Source organism: Callithrix jacchus, chromosome 19 (genome assembly GCF_049354715.1).
Source record: "Callithrix jacchus isolate 240 chromosome 19, calJac240_pri, whole genome shotgun sequence".
NCBI lineage: Eukaryota > Metazoa > Chordata > Mammalia > Primates > Cebidae > Callithrix > Callithrix jacchus.
In genome coordinates this window covers 30,155,615-30,176,480 of record NC_133520.1, presented here as the reverse complement: position 1 = coordinate 30,176,480, position 20,866 = coordinate 30,155,615, and the positions used below count along the sequence as shown (strand labels likewise).

The window sequence follows — 20,866 nt, the reverse complement described above, 5'->3', positions numbered from 1 at the left end:
TTGGCACATGCAGCTCCTGCCCAGGCTGGAGGGGCACCTGGCCCCTTCTCTGCCTAATCTTTGTCCCTTCCCTTTATCGTCCCCACAGGTTCCATTCAGCAACTTAAAATAGCAGCGCTCACTCCTCCACTGGCTTTTTTATCAGGTGTGAGGCAGCTCCCAGCGCGCGCGCGCGCGCACACACACACACACACACACACACACACACACGGGTCTTCCATGCCTGGCTCTGCCCACCCCTGTGCACAGGATGCAGGGAGCTCACCATCCTGCCTGCTGGCCGGCAGGGGTCCCAGAGGCAGTGCCCAAAGTTCCGGGCAGCAGAGCTCGGGGCCGCGCGCGGTAGGGCTGGGCTGGGTTCTGGACACCGCGCGGCAGCTCACAGTCCTCGGGCTCCCGCCGCAGCGCTCCCAGCCCGGCCTTTCAAGCAATCACATGGTGCTGCAGAGACTCACCCCGGACGCTTTTAAAGAGGTAGCGCCCCTGATTCGCACCTGGGACTGGGGTGGCAGACGCGGGTCTAGGGACAGCCGAGGAACAGACTGGGGCGTCGCTCCCTATAACCCAGCGTGCGCGCACCTACCCTGCGCCCACCCACTTGAGACGCGTCTGGTGCCTGGATCTTAGCAGTCCCCTGGTCCCGCTCCAGCTCTGTCGGGTACCCTTGCCCATGGCCTGCCCCAAGGGGGCATTGCAGTCTCTTCTTTCAGCTCTCGCCTGCACCCGCCTTGGGGAGCCCAAGGGACGAACCAAGGCTCAGACTTACCCAAGGTCACCAAAGCTGGCGGAGCTCCCGGCTACCTGAGCCGTACTGTCCAAGTGCCCCCTTCAGCAGTCGCTCGCTCCAGGGATTCCTGGGGAAGCCAAGGCCGGCCTGTAAGGTCTAGAGGGATGGTAGTTGGCTGGGACTCGACTCGGGCGCCGGCGCCTCTGTCGCCCCCGGCGCGGGAGCTGAGTGACAATCGGGCTCCGCACACCGGGAGAGGACGGGGGCGGCGGCGGCACTCGCGGGCCCCTCCCTCCTCATCCTCCGTCTCCTCCCCCACCCCCTCCTCTTAACAAAGGAAGTGTTACTGGGTGAGAAAAGCTGGAAAAATGTGATCTTTTCGAAGGGCCTGGTGTGTGCGCCCAGCCTCAGGATTGGACAGAGGCGCAGCCTTCCTGTGTCCACTTTCTCCCTTCTCAATGCAGGACTCCTGGGAGCCCTGGTCTGGCCTCCAGCAACCCCTCACCCCTCACGGCAAAGCATCTCTTCTGCAGGACTTCAGAATGCCCCCTGTGGGATCTCCCAAAGCAGTTAGTTGGTAGCCCCGGCACCCTCCCCCAATCCTAAAACCCTGCTCTCTCCATGAAACCAGTCCTTGCATCTTCTCATCCCGCATTGTTTTGCAGACTCTACCCTGAGTCATTATATTCCTTTCTCATCCATCTTTCAGAACTGCCTTTTAGTCTATTAGCAATTTCCATTTTGCAGATGAGGATGCTGAGGCTCCGGGAAGTGACCCAGCCTCCCCGGATCGCCTGTCAGTGTCACCGGCCCTGCGCTCCTTTTCCTTCCTCCTCCCTCTTCGTAGCACAGCGCTAAGCCATAAGGCATCCAGTTCAATCCCCTCATGTTATAGATAAAGAAGCAGGCTCAGGGAAGGAAGGGACTTCGAAAGGTCACAGGGCAAATCCTAACAGGACTTGCCTAACAAAATACGAAACCCAGGCTCCTGACTCTCTCCACTGTCCAGACTCCTCCCCTGGCCACCTTCTGCCAGTTTCGGTTTAGGCAGTGCACTGGTATTAACTAATGACCAGACCCTGGAAACAGATGAATGTCTCATAGAGATCCCAACCTGAGAAATCCTTTTTGTCGGTATTGGGCAAGGGTCCTAGGAGGGCAAAGAGAGTTAGGCTGGGGACCCCAATGTTACCTAGCCACAACCCAACCCGGCCTCTGGAGGTCCTTGCCCCTCATTGGATCACAGAATGCAAGGAAAAGGGTTCTGCCCAGAGGAGGGTGAGTACGTTGCTTCTGCTGGGGGCTGCACTGAATCACCCTGAGGAATGAGGTGGGACCTGGAAGCTGGGTAGCTGGGAGGCGGGGAGGAAGGGCAGTTGAGTCTTCTGAGGAGGAGGGAAAAGTCCTCTGTGGGGAAAGATAACTTCCATTTCTGCCTTTAGGGGGAGCAAGGACTCAGTGCCTCAGACAACAAAATCACATTCCTTCCCTAGAAGCTACTTGGAGAAATTGGGAAGTGTAAACTCCTCTTCCTCCTCACCCCCCTCCACTTCCCCTGCTGACTTTGTCAACACGCCCAGCAGCACCTGACATTCTGCCCGCTTTGCCTGCCAGCCAGACATGAAGGTCTTTTCCACCATCCCCTGCCTCTCCGCCCTTCCCTTGGCTTAAGCCATTTTTGGCTCAAGGCTTTCTCTCTCAGTTTACACTCAGCTTCCCAATGGTCACTCATCTAGATGTCAGAAGAGCCTGCAAAGACCCAAATGGACCCAGCTTGGGGACAGGGGTAGGTGAGTGGGGTCTTCCCCTCTAACCATGGGCAGCATCTTCAGCTCTGAAGGGCACCTGAATGCCCACCCCCACCACCCACATGCATACACTCCCTCCTCCAATGTCTTACTACAGGTCGCTGACATGTAGTGGATGCATTTGCATAATGCGTGTAGGTAGTTTGTTTGTTTCTCAGTTATGGGCAAAATAAGCCAAAACTTTCTTCCCCTCGCTTCTCCATCCTTCCACCCCTGCCTGTTCCCAGGCCTCAGGGATTAGACCAGCCTATTTGACAGCAGAAGTGGGCAAGGCAGGGTCTATTCCAGAGAGCTGCCTTGGGAGAAGCACATGGTCTCCTCCATCCTCTGGCTTGAAACGGAGGTGGGAGGGTTAGTGCTGGGATCGCCTGTGCAGCAGGGCCATTTGGTGTGGTGAAAAGAACATTTGACCAAAGTCAGAAGAGCTGGAGCTTGCTTCTAGTCTCTACTCTGCCGCTCACTGTCTGTGTGAGCTCAAGCAGGTCACTTTTCCTCTCCTGGACTCAGTTTACCCATCTTACACCAACAGCTGGTAAGTCCATTCCAAGGTGGGAGAGATGGGCTGAGATGGAGACCACAGAACTCGGTCCTTCCACCTGGAAACGTTCTAAGTCCAGGCTCCCCCATGATGGGCAGATACCAGGGCTGAGAGGAGGGGAAGTTTATGATGGAGGCAAGTAGAGGGAGAGGCAAGGTCACAGGTCTATAACCAGGAAAGGACAATGAGGAAGGCTGTAGGCAAACAGGTGAAGCCATAACTCTCTGGCTTTCACAATGTGTCCAAAGCTTCTATTTTACCTGTGACTCCGGGGGTGAGATAATGCCACAGTAAGTGTAAAGATCCCCTGGGGTCCTTTTACCTCTTGGTCCTACTTCTTTCCTTCCTAAGCCCCCATCATGGGTTTCTCCACTAGCCCCTTCCACCTGCAGCCTCCTTACTGTGGGCAGGGGTGAGTGGGGAAGATGGAGGGCTGCAGGGGAGGGACTCCTGGGTGAGGGGAACTATGCTGAGCAGCCCTGCTCTCTTCTCCCTGGAAGTCTCCAAATTGGACTAGACTCCCCTGGTCAGGAAGGACTGCCCACGAAGGATGAAGTATCCCAGCACACCTCTCGGGAGCCCAGAAGGGAAGGCAAAAGGTAGGGGCTGTCAGAGCTTGGCTCAGCCCTATGGGGAGAGCTTGGGGATCGGAGGAGGTTTTAGAATTTTCCTCTGTCGTTTCCAGCAGGCAGAAGGATATTTTGGTCCCTGCCTTGTTTTTTCAGCATTGCTCTGCCCAGTGTGTGCACATGGAGGGGAACTGTTGGATAAGAGCAGGCAGTTGGGAGAAAAAGACTCCTGGATGTCAGGAAAGACCTTAGCCCTTCCTTTGAGGGCCCAAAACCATGTCTGCCTGCCCCCGCAGTGACTTCCTGGAAGTCCCTTCCTCTCCTTTTCTACCACCCTCCTTCTGCTCAGATTTGCAGTCTGAGTCTCTCTGCTTCCTTCTCCCTCCTTCCAGCTCACTTCTCCCCAGTCAGGACTTCTCTGGGCCAGATACTGGGCCTACAAGAAGAACACAGCCTGCCTGTTTCCCTGTGTGTTTGTGAGGGGGAGGCGGGCATGGGGTAGGTCAAGGCCATTTAGTCCCTGTTCCTCCAGACAGCATGGAATTTTTCCTACCTCCTAAAACAAGGTTGTCGTTCACATTTCTTTTCTGACCTCATCACCATTCATTCATTTATTCTGTTGGGTAAACATTTCTTGAGCCCCTTGTATGTATCAGACAGTGAGTTGAGCATTGGAGGTAGAGGTGTAAGAAAGCCATATTGTCTCCTGCAGTCTCCAGAGAGTTCACATTTAGGTAGGGACAGCACAAAGGACCCCCAATACACAGTCCCTCCAGCGAGGATCAGGACATGTTTTCTGGGTCTTGATACACTAAGGACCCCATAGGGCTCCACAGAGGAGCCTCAGGTCTTCTGAGGCTGGGAAGGAGGGTAAGGGCTCGGGGGCTCTGTTTTAGATGAGGCAGCTCTGATTATTTCATATATGGGTTCCTGGTATACGACTTTCTTTGAACATAAGATTTTATTAGCTTTGTGGCTCAAAAAAAAAAAAGTGAAAATCTGAGCTTTAACCCAAACCCTCCAGATAAGGAAACTGAGACCCAGAGAAGGAATGAACTTGGCCATACCCACGGAGCCATCAGGAGCAGGGCTTGGTGCCCGGGAGGGTCCCGGAGGTAAGCCTCCTTTTGAACCCAGGTCCCACCTATCCCTCAGGGAATCCCTGGAGAATCTCTCTAGCACCAGCACTTGAATCTTAGAACCTGATCAGTGAGGGTTCTGGGCTTTCACACCCTCCCCACCTTACAGCAGAGGGAGGCAATGTTAGGTGGACACACATGTATATAATTATAAAAGCCCCTCACAGATGCACAGAAGTTTCATGATTTTAAAAGAATTCCCTTCAAGCTCATTCTTGTTGCTATAATAAAAATACAGAAATTCCCACAGACAGTATCCCATTGACTGCTCACTACACACCAGAGAGATGGCAAAGCAGGTGTTATTAGTTAGTCCCTGGTCACAGATGAGAGAGGTTCAAGGGAAGCCATGTGGCAGAAACTGACACTAGAAGCTGCACCATCTGAGGCCTGAGCCAGGTGTGGTGTGTTTACTCATGGAGGTGTGTGTGATGCTCGGGAGGCGATTGGAACTGCTGGCCAATTGGTCTGAAAGGGCTTCCTCAAGGAGGAGAGTCTCGGGCAGCCCCATCCATCATTTATTTCTTTGGCAGTTGTGGAGGACTACTATGAAGATGCCCCTCAGGAGCTGCAAGCATGGGGGTTGCAAGCCCGGCTGGATCAATCTCTGCCCAGAATCAGCTGGAGTTCCCGGCGGTGTGTCCAAGGGGTCCTGGACACGAGAGGACCATACTGGCTGGCAGGGGCTGGGGAGGATTCTGGAGAAAGCAACACATAGCCTGGGCCTTGGAGGAGGTGCCGGATGCTCTGTGCTTGCAGAGATGGGCTGGTGGCCAGGAGGAGGACTTTGTGGGCAGAGAGGGGACGAACAGCCTGAGCAAGGGGTGTGGGAAATTGCGTGGCATGTTGTGGGCAAGACCAAGGGCTTGACTGGCCCCAGGATGAGCATCAGAGTGACAACTAGGGGCCACGTTGCTGAGGCCCCAAGGGCAGGCTGAAAGGACTGTAGTGGGTGATTCACCCACTTAAAGGCCTCACCCACAGAAGGCCTTCGCCCAGCCCTAGATCTGCCCTGTAGCACTGAGGAAAGCCCGACCAACCCCCACATCTCCCTGAGCCTCAGTTCTCTTATACATAAAAGAACATTACCTCTTTGACTTCATGTGAAAGTACTTTTTAGGTTATAAATTACTAGACAAATACACAGTCTGCTCTGTTGGTAATGGGAAGCTTTTGAGGATTTTTGAGGATTTTCTGAAGGATCTGAAAGATGCTGTAGGAAGATCATCCGAGTCGCCGTGCGGAGTAGAGGAGAGGGTGAGAGCAGGCAGATCTCCCAGAGGCAGCAGTCGTGGTCAAAGATGATGAAAAGCTAAATCTAAGAGGAAGCAGTGGGAACAGAGACGAAGATGGACAGGAAAGATGTCTCATGGGGGGACTTCCGGGCACAGCTGCAGGGGGACCGAGGAGGCAAAGATGACTTGATTTCAAGCTGGGTTCCCAGGGAAATGTTGACAAGGGTGAGAGCGATTTGATGGAGAGGCTGGTTGGGGGGATGGGAGTGGAATACGAAGTCCACTCCTGGACAGGATGGGATGGCTGTGCCCGTGGGAAGGGTCCAGCAGCCTCTGGAAATGGCCAAGAGATCATCGAAGCTGGAGGTGAGTCATCACAATGGAGGTGACAGTCAAGGTCCTGGGAGAGATGAGGTCACCCAGGAGAGGATGCAGAGAAGAGGTTGGGGAGAAGCTGGGCTATACCCACAGTAATCAAGAGGGAGGGCAGCCAGAGGGGAGGAGCAGGCTACCAGACGTTTCAGGAAGCAGAGGTGCTGAGTGGTTCAGGGCTGAGGGCTGAAGGGCAGCTGTGACAGGTCTGAGGGGGAATGTGGTTGGATTTGGTGAAAAGAAGGGTGTGCAGACCTCAAAGAAGCTTCAAGCGATGGGAGAGTCGGAGCGCCTCTCAAGGGTTGATGCTGGAGCAGGCAGCCAAGCTGGAGGCTGTGGGTGCAGACAAGTCTAGTTTGAAAGAGCTTCAAGGGAGGAGAACAAAAGATAGATGGTGAGCTGCAGAAGAGAGTGGTCAAAAAGAAGGTGGTTTTAGACGGGGAGCTCTGAGCATGCTCACAGCCTGAGGGATGGGAGCAGTGGGAAGGAAGAGATGAATCAGAGGAAAATGAGGCTGAGCACAGACTCCAAGAAGCTAAGCAGTTAATGACAACTGGCTGGGCACGGAGCTCTGGGTGTCCCCAGACCTAGAAGTATCTAGCTCCTCACCAGCTCCAAGCCCTCCCCCCACACCACTGAGTCCTGAGGTGAGGCTCCCAGGTCTTCAGCCACAACCCGGCCCTTTCTTGAAGCCCCTCCACTCCCCCACCTGATACAAGGTCAGCAGTTGGCCAGCCATGCTGCAGCTCCGTTAAAGACTCAGCCTTATCCCAGCACCACTCCTCTTCAGATGACAGCCTATGGCCCAGCCCCTACCCCTAACCCTAGCCCACAGGGCACCAGTCACGGATTTCTTGGCTTCTCTGGATCTGTCCTCAGCCAAAGAGGTGCCTCTGGGCAATCCACCTGCCACCCCTCCACTGTCTGGAAGATCTGCCATGTGACGGACTCATAAGTGCTCATGCTGCCCTGTGCAGCCCTCCCCATCCCACCCAGCACATGCACCCCTCTTCCTGGACTCCTCCAACACCCCTTTCAAGGATGCAAGGCCAAGCAGTCCTCTGTTTCCCCTCCCATCACTAAGCAGAAGAGGAAATTGAGGGGAGATCATGAGATGCCTGTTGGAGGTTAGGCAGCCTGGTATCTGATGTCCTAATGCCTCCCTTATTCCTCCCCACCCATCAAGAGGTGTCAGATACCCCCACTGCTGCATGTTCCAAAAGGGAGAAGAAGGCTGTTAAGACTGGAGAAAGAAGGGAGGATGGGCAGAAGTAAAGTTGCCAGATTAAATTCAGGACACCCAATTAAAAAATGTTAACAGCTTTATTGAGATACAATTTACATAATATAAAGTTCACCCATTTAAGGTGTACAATTCAGTGGTTTGAGTTATTTATGGAATTGTGCAACCATCATCATCATTTAATTTTAGAACATTTTCATCCCCTCTCCCCCAGAAAAAGCTTTGCACCCATCAGTAGTCACTTCCCAACCCTTCCCCCCACCACCCAGCCCTAGGCAACCACTAATTTACTTTCTGCCTCCGTGGATTTGCCTATTCAGGACATTTCATATAAATGGAATCATACAGTACATGAAATACACAATCTGGCTACTTTCACTTAGTAGCATGTATCCATACTTCATTCTTTTTTAAGGTTGAATAATATTCCACCCTGTGGATACACCACATTTTGTTTCCCCATTCATCAGTTAATGGACATTTAGATTGTTTCTGCTTTCAGGCTATTGTGAGTAATGCTGCTAATAAACATTTGTGTACAAGTTGTTCGGGTTTTTTTTTTTTGCTTGTTTGTTTTGTTTTGTTTTGTTTTGTTTTGTTTGAGATGAAGTTTCCCTCCCTCTTGTTGCCCAGGCTGGAGTGCAATGGTGCAATCTCAGCTCACTGCAACCTCCACTTCCCAGGTTCAAGTGGTTCTCCTGCCTCAGCCTCCCGAGCAGCTGCGATTACAGGTGTGCACCACCACGCTCGGCTAATTTTTTGTATTTTTAGTAGAGACGGGGTTTCATGATGTTGGCCAGGCTGGTCTCAAACTCCTGACCTCAGGTGATCCACCTGCCTCTGCCACCCAAAGTGCTGGGATTACAGGCGTGGGCCACTGCACCCGGCCCACGTACAAGTTTTTGTGTGAGGATATGTTTTCATTTTTCTTAGGTAGATACAGACTGAAGGAAAGGTAGAACACATGCCTGGCCCTTTCTCACATTTATCCCCTGCATCATCACCCCACCTGGGTGGGAAGCGATTATGGTTCCCTTTGACAGATTAAAACACTGAGGTTCAAGGAGAGGCCTGAGCCACTGAGTGCTGGGTCTGAAATGTGAGCTCAGGCCTCCTGATTTCCACTCCAAGTTCCTTTCCAGTGCATCACAATGGCCCACTCAGAGAGTCTGCAGTCCACTGAGGGAAAGAAACAGGAGGAACTGAAAAGCAATATCTTCAGTGTGAGCCATCACCTCATTCTTCTGAAGTCCCAATTAGGTGCTTCATGAACCAGGTTCTGGGGGTGAGGGCTTAGACCGAAGCTAGAGACTTCTTGGAAGGAATGAGTTTTTGCTCCACTCAGTAAAAAGAGGGGATGAAATGGCCCCTCTCCTCAGCCAGTACCCCAGTATTTCTCTGAGTAAAGCCCCTCCCAGCAGCAATGGAAGCCAGGGAGCATTCACTCATTACACTGAGGAATCAGAACTGGTCACACAGGCCTGGCCACTGATTCCGGCTTCAGCCCATTCCCTCAGCTGCAATCTATCCTGGCCCCAATTCCCTGATGTTAAGCAGAACTCAAAGTGCTAGTCTAGAGACATTCCCTTCAGAGAGCAGCGAGCATGGAAAGGGATTTGCACTAAGTGCATTTTCCTCAGGTCAGGGTGAAGAGCTAGTGGATGGCCTGGGCTCCCTGCTCCTCTGTGGGATCATCCCGAAGTCCTACATTCCAGACCAGAAAAACAAACAGCAGCTTCTAGAGGTGTCCACTCTACAGACAAAAGCCACTCACTCCACCCAGCTTGTCAAGTGGGGTGGGAGACAGAGGCGCCCTTCACTGACAGCTTTTCTATTTCAACCACTATCCCTGGCCCAAGCTGGACAGACTTAATCCAGAGCTTAAAACAGCTCCCAGTGCATAGAGCTCAAGAAACATCTATTTCAATGTTCAGAGTAATACACTTCAAGAGTACAAGAAGGAAGTCTCACAACGATTTATGATTTAGAACTCATTTACCTCTCATAGCATTGCCGGTGAACTCAGTATAACGATTTTCCCATTTGGCAGAGGAGGAAACTGAGGCTGGGGGCAGGGCGGGGGCGGGCGCGGGGAGGGTGGATCTGCTGAGCAGCGGGACCTGGAGCCCAAAGCAGCTCAGGGCTGTTGTCTGGGGCTCGGGGTCCCCCTGCTGGCCAGACAGAAGCCTGGGCGTGGGCGACGAGCTGGGCAGGGCCAGACCCCAGTCCCGCAGCCTGAGTGAGCTCCGGGCCCCCGCAGCGCTGGGTGCTGGGTTCCCGAGGCAGGGAGGAGGAGGAGGAGCCATAGCTGGGCTCAGGATTAGAGAGCACTGGCGGAGCACTGCGCAAGGCTTCAGGTGAGATGCTTCACCGGGCGTCATGGACCAGAACAGAGGGAACAGGCAGCACCTCAACTCCCCACCTGCCCGAACCTCTACCAAACTCACCTGCGGAAAGGCCAAAGGGGACGGCGCCTTTGAAGGCCCAGCAGACCCGCCCCCTTGGAGGGAAGAGACAAATTCAGTCTCCTGAAGTCCAGTCCAAAGTGCTTTGTTCCCACCGCACTGCTTCCTCCCGTTTCCAGGCAAATCTCCTAAGCCAACCGCAAGAGAATAGATCCCTCCTCTTCGGAGAGGGATCTCACCAGAGCAAAGGACTTTCCAGTTTCTTTTCCTTATTTTTTTATTTATTTTTTTTTTTTTAAGGAGATTCACTCTTGTCACCCAGGCTGAAGGGCAAAGTCCCGGTGAGAGCTCACTGCATCCTCCGCCTCCCCGGCTCCTGCCTCAGCCTCCCAAGTAGCTGGTATTACAGGTGCCCACCACCATGGCCGGCTAATTTTCTATTTTTAGTAGAGATGGGGTTTCACCATGTTGGCCAGGCTGGTCTTGAACTCCTGACCTCAGGTAATCCTCCCATCTGCGCTTCCCAAAGTGCTGGGATTACAGGCGTGAGCCACCGCACCCGGCCTTCCAGTTTTCTCTACTTTCACCCCACTTTAGCTGCTCTCAATTCCCACAGTGAGGAAGGCTAACTTAGACCTACCACCACTTCCAGAAGTCACCCCTCGTTGGCGGACAACTGGCGCTCTACTGGGCATAGAACCCTCTGTTAATTCAATACTTCTCAAAGGTTTTAAGTTTGGTCTCTAATGCCAAACAAATTTGGCATCAAATCTCACTTATATCTCTTCTTAGTGTGTGACTTTGTGCACGTTACTGAAGTAAAAAGCCTCAGTTTTCTCATCGGTAAAACAGAAATGATAATACTTTCCTAATGGGCTATTGGGAGGATTCGGTGATGCATTATACAGTCAATAGCGCTGTGCCTTGCATAGGGTGAGTGTTTGGCAAATGTTAACAATGAACATTACTACTGTCATAGATGTTTTTTTAACCTTTCCTACCCTAACACTTAACTAAAGAGAGAATGGGGTGAGGGGTACCTAGGCAGGTAGGAGTTCTGGAGAGAAAAGTGCAGAGGGCCCCATCACATGCTTGAGTCTTCTCCAACCTGGTTATCTACTTGCATTTCCATCCCCTCTCTGCAAGGGGATGGGTGGCAGCTGCTTCCCTCCCCTGCCCATGCCCTGACAGTGCCAAAGGACTGGCACAGCTGCTGCAGTGGCCCAAATGCCTCGGGTTAGGGCTAGGGAGGGGACAGCTGGGGGTAAGGGAGAAGTCTGAGGAGGCAGAGCAGGGGAGCACCCTTCTCTACCTTTATGTCCACTCACCCTGCAGCTTCCTGAGCCTCTCAGGTCAGCCGGGGACCTCTGACCTCACTCCTACCCAGCATCAGGGAATTCTCCCTCTTTCCCTCTCTTGTCCTCTGCCCTCTAGTGCCTCCTCCTCCATGGCTGGACCCACCCAACCTCCCAGACCCCTTGCCCAACTCCCTCCCCCGCCCACGTGCTGCCCAGCTGTCGCTGCCCCTGAGCTGGCACTCCACCCACCTGCACCACTCATGAATCGCCAGCATTCACACTCTGACCCCAGAACCTCCACCTGTTCCCCTCGGTTTGAGCAGCAGGGCTGTGTGGCCCCATCTGTTGTCCTCCATCCAGGACTCAGTGCAAGAGACTACACTTCAACTCCCCCACAACTTCCACCTGCCAGGAGAGGGCAGGAAGGACTGGCTGAGAGGATGTCTGATTTGAGGGGCTCTTTATATCCTGGAAGAGCAGGCCTTGTTCTCCCCTACCCCAGACCCACCAGCAACTGTCCCAAAAGACCAACATTACAACTGAAAAAGCAAAAAGCCCGCTCTTCACAAAGGACATCTGCATACTGAATAGCATTCTCCTGTTACATTTCACTTACTGATGGCCAGCCCCTAAATCAGAAGCTGGTCAGTGTAAGATGGTAAGCAGAAAGACACAACAGTGGCAACATTTTCAGTTAATGTTTCATTATACAAGTAATATGTGAATGCTCTTTTCTTGATAAAAATGTGAAATCGAGCTCCGGCCCCGGACCCTACAGTCGCTGCGATGTTGATGCCTAAGAAGAACCAGATTGCCATTTATGAGCTCCTTTTTAAGGAGGGAGTCATGGTGGCCAAGAAGGATGTCCACATGCCTAAGCACCCGGAGCTGGCAGACAAGAATGTGCCCAACCTTCATGTCGTGAAGTCCATGCAGTCTCTCAAATCCCGAGGCTACGTGAAGGAACAGTTTGCCTGGAGACATTTCTACTGGTACCTTACAAATGAGGGTATCCAGTATCTCCGTGATTACCTCCATCTGCCCCCAGAGATCGTGCCTGCCACCCTACGCCACAGCCGTCCAGAGACAGGCAGGCCTTGGCCTAAAGATCTGGAAGGTGAGCGACCTGCAAGACTCACAAGAGGGGAAGCTGACAGAGATACCTACAGACGGAGTGCTGTGCCACCTGGTGCCGACAAGAAACCCGAGGTGGGGGCTGGGTCAGCAACCGAATTCCAGTTTAGAGGCGCATTTGGTCGTGGACGTGGTCAGCCACCTCAGTAAAATTGGAGAGGATTATTTTGCATTGAATAAACTTACAGCAAAAAAAAAAAAAAAAAAATGTGAAACCACTGCAGTTCAAGCTCAAATTCCATTTGACCAGTTCCCCAAATCAAGACCCTTTCATCTAAACAGAGAGGTAACCATTGTTACCAGTGTGATCTGTATAGTTCCAGGAATTTTTCTGTGTATTTGCATAAGTGTGTGTGTGTACATATATTTTCATACAAGTGTGTTTATATTACATATAAGTAAGAGTATGTATATACCCCTATATAAACATTTGTATATACAAATATATATATATATATATATTCAAAAAGTATGTAGTACTGTCATGGGCTTGGGTTTTGCTATTTTTTACATGAATTGTAAAGTACAAACATTCTGCAACTAAATTCAAAAGTCAAAAGTCTAAATTCAAAAGACTTCAAAAGTCTGATCCAGTCAGTACACACAGTTCTGCAGTCTTTAAATGATACATAATTCCAGCACAGACACCTCATAGTTTGATTGGCCATTTCCCTACTGATAGACATTTGTTTCTCATTTTCTCCCATTACAGATAACGTGTCCTGTCACAGATTTAGCCTTCTCCAATTTGTTCTTACCTGACCCCACCTGCTCCTACCTCTTGTGAACAAAAAGATTTTTCACTTAACTCTTTTAAGGGCACAAATGTAACAAAAGTGTCCTTGGGAGCATTTTATTACAGATTTTTAGTAATATTTTTTCAAAACCCTAGGGCCCACTAGGATGATTTCTGTACCCACTCAGAAGCAGATTATTGCTCTAGGAGAAAGAGCTGTGGCCAAGGAGGTAGAAGGAGATACAAGGAAAAAAACGTGAAGAGAGAAAAAAGTGGAGAAAAAAAGCGGGGAACAGAAGGACAGAGAAAGAGGTAAAAGAACATGCTTATCTGTTACAGCACTTCTGCAACAGGGAAAAGCTGGAACTGTCCAACAGGAAGGAAACAGTTAAGTAAAACTCGGCATATCCATTCGATGGAATATTACTCAGCCATTAAAATAATAATTGTGAAGACTGTGTAGGAGTATGGAAAATGCTTCTGATATTAAGTTACCAAGTAGACTACAAAATTAAAACTACATTATAATGACAGCTATGCAAAATGATGTGGGCATACAGAGATGGGAAGGGAATACAGGCGAATGAAACCAATCTGATTTGTTGGAGCAGCAGAATTGCGGGTGCACTATTATTTACTTACTTCCATTAATATTGCTATAATATTGTTTGTGCAATATACGATTAATGCTGAAATGAAGCAGCAATGGAAAGAAGGCAGGAAAGGAAAGTGAATAAAAGAGAAAGAGGGAAAAGAGGAAGGGAGAAAGAGCACGAAGGAAGAAATGAGAGGAGAGGGTTGAAGAAGGGAGATGAGAAGAGGGAGACCGGAGTCAAGCCCACGTTTGTGGGCTGTGCTGTCTTCAGCAGACGTGTCAGTCAGTGTCCATGCAGGCTTTTCTTCCAGACCCTTTGGATCGACAACAGTTTTCACTGTTCACAGTAGATGGGATCTCCCTCCTTCTTTCCTCTAGTATTCTTTGAAGCCTGCCAAGGAGCCAGGGATACCAAGCTCAGGCTTGTGCTCTTCAGGGACTGAGAGTCTAGTCAGGTGGGGAGAGATAGATAGGTGAGCAAATTTTTACAGCCAGCCAACAAACGCTCGAATCGAGATCTTATCCTCTAAAGGTGAAGGCTGTAGGATCCCAGAAGGCTACATGCAATAAAAGGCAGCAGCAACATCCTAGGTAAAAGCACATGTGCAAAAGAACTGGAGCTAAACTAAGCACACGCCCATACCACGTACACTGCCATTCATATGGCTAGACACAGGGCTCAGGAGGCAAGAGACGATGTCTTGACTTTATCCCCAGGGCACTGAGAAGCACTGAAGGGTTTAATCAGAGCAAAAGCACACTCTGATTTGTCCTTTAGAGAGATAACTCTTGAGACAATGAGCAAAGTGAGTAGGGCAAAGCAGAGAGACGGAACATCAGTTAGGAGGTTACTACAAGAGTTCTGTTGAGAAAGAGTAGGATGCTATGTTGGGCAGTCAGTGTGGTGGGGGAAGAAGGATAATTCAAGAAATTCTTAGGTAGAAATGACAGAACTTCATTCATTCCTTCAGCCAATGTCTTTTGAGGACCTGCTATGGAACTGGGTATTCAGAGATCAAAGATAGTCTGTGTCCTAACAGGGAAGATAGATGGTTACAGATCAATGTGAAAAGAGCTATAACTGAGATAAGCCAGTGAGGCTGCAGCCACGAGACCAGGAATGGAGGGAGGAAGGTCTCCTATGACTTCTAAGTTTCTGCCTCCCATGGTGATTGGAAGGCGGAGCCATCCTCTGAGACAGGAGGCGCAGAGTACGGCCATGTCTAGGACATGTCTAGAGGCAGACATTTTTATTTGGGCCTCTCACTCTTCCTTTGTTGCTGACCCATTCAAAAAAGGCAAATGTAGCTTAAAGAGTTTATTGCCTTCCCGACAGAATGAATTACATAAAAAGCACCTGGAATAGTGCCTGGCACATGGTAAATGCCCAATAAATATTAACAAAGAAAACAAGAAAAAAATCAGAAATGCAAAGCAAAATTCATACTTATGAACGCGCCCCTCTCCCTTCCTCCATGAGATGAGGCAGGAACATGTGACTCCTGGCCCTGAAAGGCAGGCCACAGGAGACTCCACAAAACTAGAACTCAACCACCTAAAAAGAGCTCGTTAAAAACAGAGTGTGACTATAAACACGCAAAAACTGAGCTTACTGCTGACAGATGGGACACCTTCAGTGAGAGGAGAGATAGGGGAAGAGGGGTCTCAGCAGTTTCTTCCCATGCAAGGAATTGGCACTGTATTATTCATTTCAAGAGTATATACTGTGAGCTTTGCAAATCACGTTCATTGCATTATATCATAAAGGAAGCCACCGAAATTGCAAAGTTTTTTTTTTGTCCTCATGCTTCAACTACTGTGTTGACTGAAATTTCGGAAGATGAAGCAGAGTGTGGAGACATTGTTTATGTTGATGCTGTTGGGTAGTGAAGTCATGGAAACTTGTTAGAAATATTTACTGAACTCCTTCTCCAGATGAAGGACCATGGAGAATTAAAAGGCTTTGAAGGACCTGATTCATCAGACCTTAGGTCTTACTGATGTGACAAGACTTGTAAACACTCTAATCTTGCTTGAAGTATAGTTGTTGCCCGCGTTGTACTTAAGCTGCCCACGTGGACTAGGTGACTGACCACTGGAACCTGCTTTCATTTCTTATTCCTTGACTATTCTGAGCACAATAAAATCACTAATCATAAAGAAATGCAGGCCAGGCACGGTGGCTCATGCCTGTAATCACACGCTTTGGGAAGTCAAGGCAGGAAGATCACTTGAGGCCAGGAGTTCAAGACCAGCCTGAGCAACATAGTGAGACCTTGTCTCTACAAAAAAAAAAAAAAAAAAAATTAAAAATTAGCTGGGCACGGTGGTGTGTGCTTGTAGTCCCAGCTACTTGGGAGCCTGAGGCAGAAGGATCTCTTGAACCCAGGAATTCAAGGCTGCAATAAGCTACGATTGTGCCACTGCCACTGCATCCCAGCCTAGGTGACAGAGTGAGACTCTGCAAAGAAAAAAAGAAATTAAAAAAAAGAAGAAGTGCAATGAATACAATGCCATTTGATGGACATAAATGGTACAGGATAAATCCTCAGGTTTTGGTAACTTTGAATCTTGCTCTAAGTTTCCTTATGTTTACCTTTTTGAAGTTAACCTTCCAGGCACCTTCCAGGTGTTTCCCACATACTGATGAATCAAGACTCACTACAAACCTGTGGAATAGTTTCTATTATTATTCCCATTTCCCAACTGAGAAAACTTAGGCACAGAGAAGAGGCAATGACTTTTAAGTAGGGAAGCCTAGACTCCAAGTCTGGTAGTCTGGCTTGAGTGCTCTTAACCACTTCGTGTATAAACTGAAGAATGTATTTATAATAAATAACCAGGCATTCTCCCTATCAGTAGGGCCTCATTTCCAAGGAACTTACTAAGCTGAAAGTGAATTATGCTTTCCAAGAAGACTCAGTTTTCCTAGAATTTCAGAAAGCGCTGGCTAAATCCCAGAGCCCGAAATGTCCCATGGTGTGGTCTGACACTGGGAATGTTTGGGTCCATTTTCTCTTTTTTTCATGAAGTGACTGAGATCAGCACTGAGAACCACCACAGTGATGAAAATCTGGGACACGGACTGAGATGTACCCTGGCTAAGCACACTCCATGGTGCCATTTGTTAAATACCTGTCCTTGCGGACTTCACTGATGTTCTCAAAATCGACCCACATCTAGCATGGGCCAGTAAGAGTGCCTGTTTACATAAATCGTGTTAATTCAGCTGCTTTTGTACTGCTGTTAACAAACCATAAATTCGTTCAGCCAGCTTCAGTATTGTGATTCCTTTTTAAACATTATAGGTATAGTGGAGTCGTTTACCAATTAGTCTTCTCAGTAAAGACAACAACAAATATTCAGACAAAAGATTTAAAACCTCTTTGTAAATGCATTAATAAACTGGAAAGGAATGAAAGGTAAATTTGGAAGCCTAAAACCATGAGAAGAAGGCACCCAGAGAGGTGAGGCTTGTACTGATGTAGACATTTACACTGAGCTTCAGTTTCCACAAACTGAGCAGCTTGTCAACATGGGAAGTTCAATAGGACCACACCCCCGGCATCAACCCATAAACCTGAAACCCAAAGGCTAAAACACAGTCTAATAGTGAATTCAAAATAAATCAGCGCCCCACCTGCCTGCCTTAAACCTGACACTGAACAGAAGGGAGAAAAACAACTCCCCTGAAAATTAACAACTACCAGCGAGCCCTTACGTGGCCTTGCTGTACAAATTCACACTATCTTGGTGGTTCTAAAAACCTAAACCCAATAATTTACTTTCTTGTGATCCAGGGCTGACAGTTCCCTCAGGAGCCTGGCTGACGCAAATGAAAGGGTCTCTTGAAGGAAAGGAAAATACCTTCAAGCCGGGCATCAGAGAATTCCCAGAGATATAGTTGGTTTTTTTATTTCGATTTCCAAGGTACACGTGCAGGTTCGTTATGAGGGTATACTGAGTGATGCTGAGGTGTGGGCTTCTATTGATCTCATCACCCAGACAGTACAAAATACCCAATAGAAAGGTTTTCAGCTCTTTCCCCTCTTCCTCCTGCTCTCCTTTTGGAGTCCCTAGTGTCTGCTGTTCCCATCTTTATACAAATGTGTGCCCAAGATTTAGCTCCCACTTACAAGTGAGAACAGGCAGTATTTGGTTTTCTGTTCCTGAGTTAATTTGCTTAAGATAATGGCCTCCACCTGAATCCATGTTGCTACAAAGGACGTGATTTCTTTTTATGACTGTGCAGTATTCCATGGTGTATATGTACCATATTTTCTTTATCCAGTCTACTGTTGATGAGCAACTAGGTTGATTCTATGTTTTTGCCATTGTGAATAGGGCTATGATGGACACAAGTTAGTGCATGTGTCTTTTTGGTACAACTATTTATTTTCCTTTGGGTGTATTCTCAGTAATGGGATTCCTGAGTTGAAAGGTAGTTTTATTTTTAGTTCTTTGAGAAATCTCCAAACTGCTTTCCACAGTGGCTGAACTAATTTACCTTCCCACCAACAGTGTATAAGGTTTCCCTTTTCTCCACAGCCTCACCAACATCTGTTATTTTTTGACATTTTAATAATAATTATTCTGACTGGTGTGAGGTGGTATCTCTGTGGTTTTGAATTGCATTTCTCTAATGATCAGTGATGTTGAGCTTTTTTTCAGATGCTTGTTGGCTGCAAGTATGCCTTCTTTTGAAAAGTGTCCATGTTTTACCCACTTTTTAATGGGGTTATTTGGGTTTTTTCTTGTTGATTTAAGTTCCTTATAGAACTTAGCACTTTATCAGATGCATAGTTTGTGAACGTTTTCTCCCATTTTGTAGGTTGTCTTTTTTCTCTGTTGTTTCTTTTGCTGTGCACAAGCTTTTTTTAAGTGTAATTATGTCCCACCTGTCCATTTTTTGTTTAGTTGCAATTGCTTTTGAGGACTTAGTCATATTCTTTGCCACTGGTGATGTGCAGAAGGGTAGTTCTTAAGCTTTCTTCTAGGATTTTATATTTTGAGATCTTACATTTAAGTATCTAATCCATCTTGAGTTTTGTATATGGTGATACATAGGGATCCAGTTTCATTCTTCTGCATATCATTAGCCAGTTTTCCCAGCACCATTTATTACATAGGGAGTCCTTTCCCCATCACTTCTTTTTGTTGATTTTGTCTAAGATCAATTGGTTGTAGGTTGTGCAGATTTATTTCTGGGTTCTGTGTTATGTTCCATTAGTGTATGTGTCTTTTTGTACCTATTTTTGTACCAATACAATGCTGTTTTGCTTACTTGTAACTTCATAGTATAGTTTGAAGTTAGGTGATGTGATGCCTCTGGCTTTTTTTTTCTTTTGCTTAGGATTTCTTTGGCTATTCAGGCTCTTTTTTGCTTCCATATGAATTTTAGAATAGTTTATTTTAATTCTGTGAAAAAAAATTTGCAATCTGACAGGAATAGCATTAAATTTGTACATTGCTTTGGGTGGTATGGGCATTTAAAGGATATTGACTTTTTCAGTTCATGAACATGGGATGTTTTTCCATTTGTTTATGTCATCTATGATCTCTTTCAGCAGTGTTTTGTAGTTCTCCTTGTAGATATCTTTCACTTCCTTGTTTAGATACATTCCATGGTGCATGTGCATGGCTATTGTTGCATTCTTGATTTGGCTCTCAGCTTGAACATTATTGGTATATAGAAATGCTACTGATTTTGTATATTGATTTTGTATCCTGAAAGTTTCCTGAAGCTGCTTATCAGGTCTCAGAGTCTTCTGGCACAATCCTTAGGGTTTTCTAGGTGTAAAATCATATCATCAACGAAGAGAGAGAGTTTGACTTCCTCTCTTCCTATTTGGATGCCTTTTATTTCTTTCTCTTGCCTGATCCCTCAGGCAAGGATTTCCTGTACTATGTCAAATAGGAGTGGTGAGAGGGGGCATCCTTGTCATGTTCCAGTTCTTAAAAGGAATGTTTCCAGCTTTTGCCCATTCAGTGTAATGTTGGCTATGGCTTTGGTATAGATGGCTCTTATTATTTTGAGGTATGTTACTTCGATGACTACCTTGTTAAGGGTTTTTATCATAAAGGGATGTTGGATTTTTTTTTTTTTTTTTTTTTGAGATGGAGTCTCAGTCTGTTTCTAGGCTGGAGTGCAGTGGTGTGATCTCAGCTCACCGCAACTTCCACCTCCTGGGTTCAGCAATTCTCCTGCCTCAGCCTCCTGAGTAGCTGGACCTATAATCACATGACATCATGCCTGGCTAATTTTTGTATTTTTAATGGACACAGGGTTTCACCATGTTGGCCAGGAGGATCTCGATCTCTTGACCTCACAATCTGCCTGCCTGAGCCTCCCAAAGTGCTGGGATTATAGGTGTGAGCCACCTTGCCTGACCAAGGATGTTGGATTTTATCAAAAGCTTTTTCTGCATCTATTGAGGTGATCATATGTTTTTTTGTTTTGAATTCTGTTCAGGTGGTGAATAGCATTTATTGATTTGCATATGTTGACCCAACCTTGTATCCCAGGAATAAAGCCTACTTGGTTGTAGCAAATTAACTTTTTGATGTACTGCTGAATTCAGTTTGCTAGTATTTTGTTGAGCATTTTTGCATCTATATTCATCAGGAATATTGGTTGGTAGTTCTCTTTTTCATTGTGTCTTGCCAGACTTTGGTATCAGGATGATACTGGTTTCATGGAATGAATTCGGGAGGAATCCCTCCTTCTTGATTTTTTAAAATAGTTTCAGTGGATTGGTACCAGCTCTTCTTAATATGTCTGGTAGAATTTGGCTGTGAATCCATCTTGTCCAGGGCTTTTTTTGGTTGGTAAATTTTTATTACCGATTAAACTTTGGAACTCGTTATTGGTCTGTTTAGGGTTTCAATTTCTTCCTGATCCAATCTTGGTTGGTTGTGTGTTTCCAGGAATTTATACAATTCTTCTAGATTTTCTAGTTTGTGCACGGAGGTGTTCATAAAAGTCTCTGAGAGTCTTTGTATTTCTTACAGACACAGCTCTGAGAAATACGAGTTTGCAGTTGAAAAAAAAATCACTAAACACAAGT

At 47.8% G+C, this 20,866-nt stretch overlaps 1 protein-coding gene, 1 long non-coding RNA gene and 1 pseudogene across 11 annotated transcripts in view; 2 read left to right on the top strand and 1 right to left on the bottom strand.

The window, feature by feature from the left end:
* The window catches only part of ADORA1 (adenosine A1 receptor), a 39,281-nt gene extending 38,349 nt beyond the window's left edge, over nt 1-932 (bottom strand). The window contains exon 1 of one of the 2 annotated variants that reach the window (XM_078356862.1): nt 767-932. The gene's annotated coding sequence lies outside the window, so the exon portion shown is untranslated. Of the gene's footprint in view, nt 1-265; nt 399-766 lie in introns of those variants that run through there. The other variant, XM_035280575.3, reaches the window with a different exon arrangement.
* Nucleotides 295-5,921, top strand: LOC103789268 (uncharacterized). Of its 9 annotated transcripts, none has more exons than XR_013529832.1 (7): nt 295-474; nt 1,192-2,005; nt 2,170-2,353; nt 2,464-2,513; nt 3,574-3,672; nt 4,667-4,757; nt 5,315-5,921. It is a non-coding gene; the product is annotated as an uncharacterized LOC103789268 (long non-coding RNA). The 9 variants fall into 9 exon arrangements; XR_013529830.1 differs by having other exon boundaries at nt 2,430-2,513; XR_013529827.1 differs by having other exon boundaries at nt 2,430-2,517.
* A 6,114-nt stretch (nt 5,922-12,035) lies between these two features.
* LOC118149437 (small ribosomal subunit protein eS10 pseudogene) lies at nt 12,036-12,676 on the top strand (annotated as a pseudogene).
* The last annotated feature ends 8,190 nt before the right edge of the window (nt 12,677-20,866 follow it).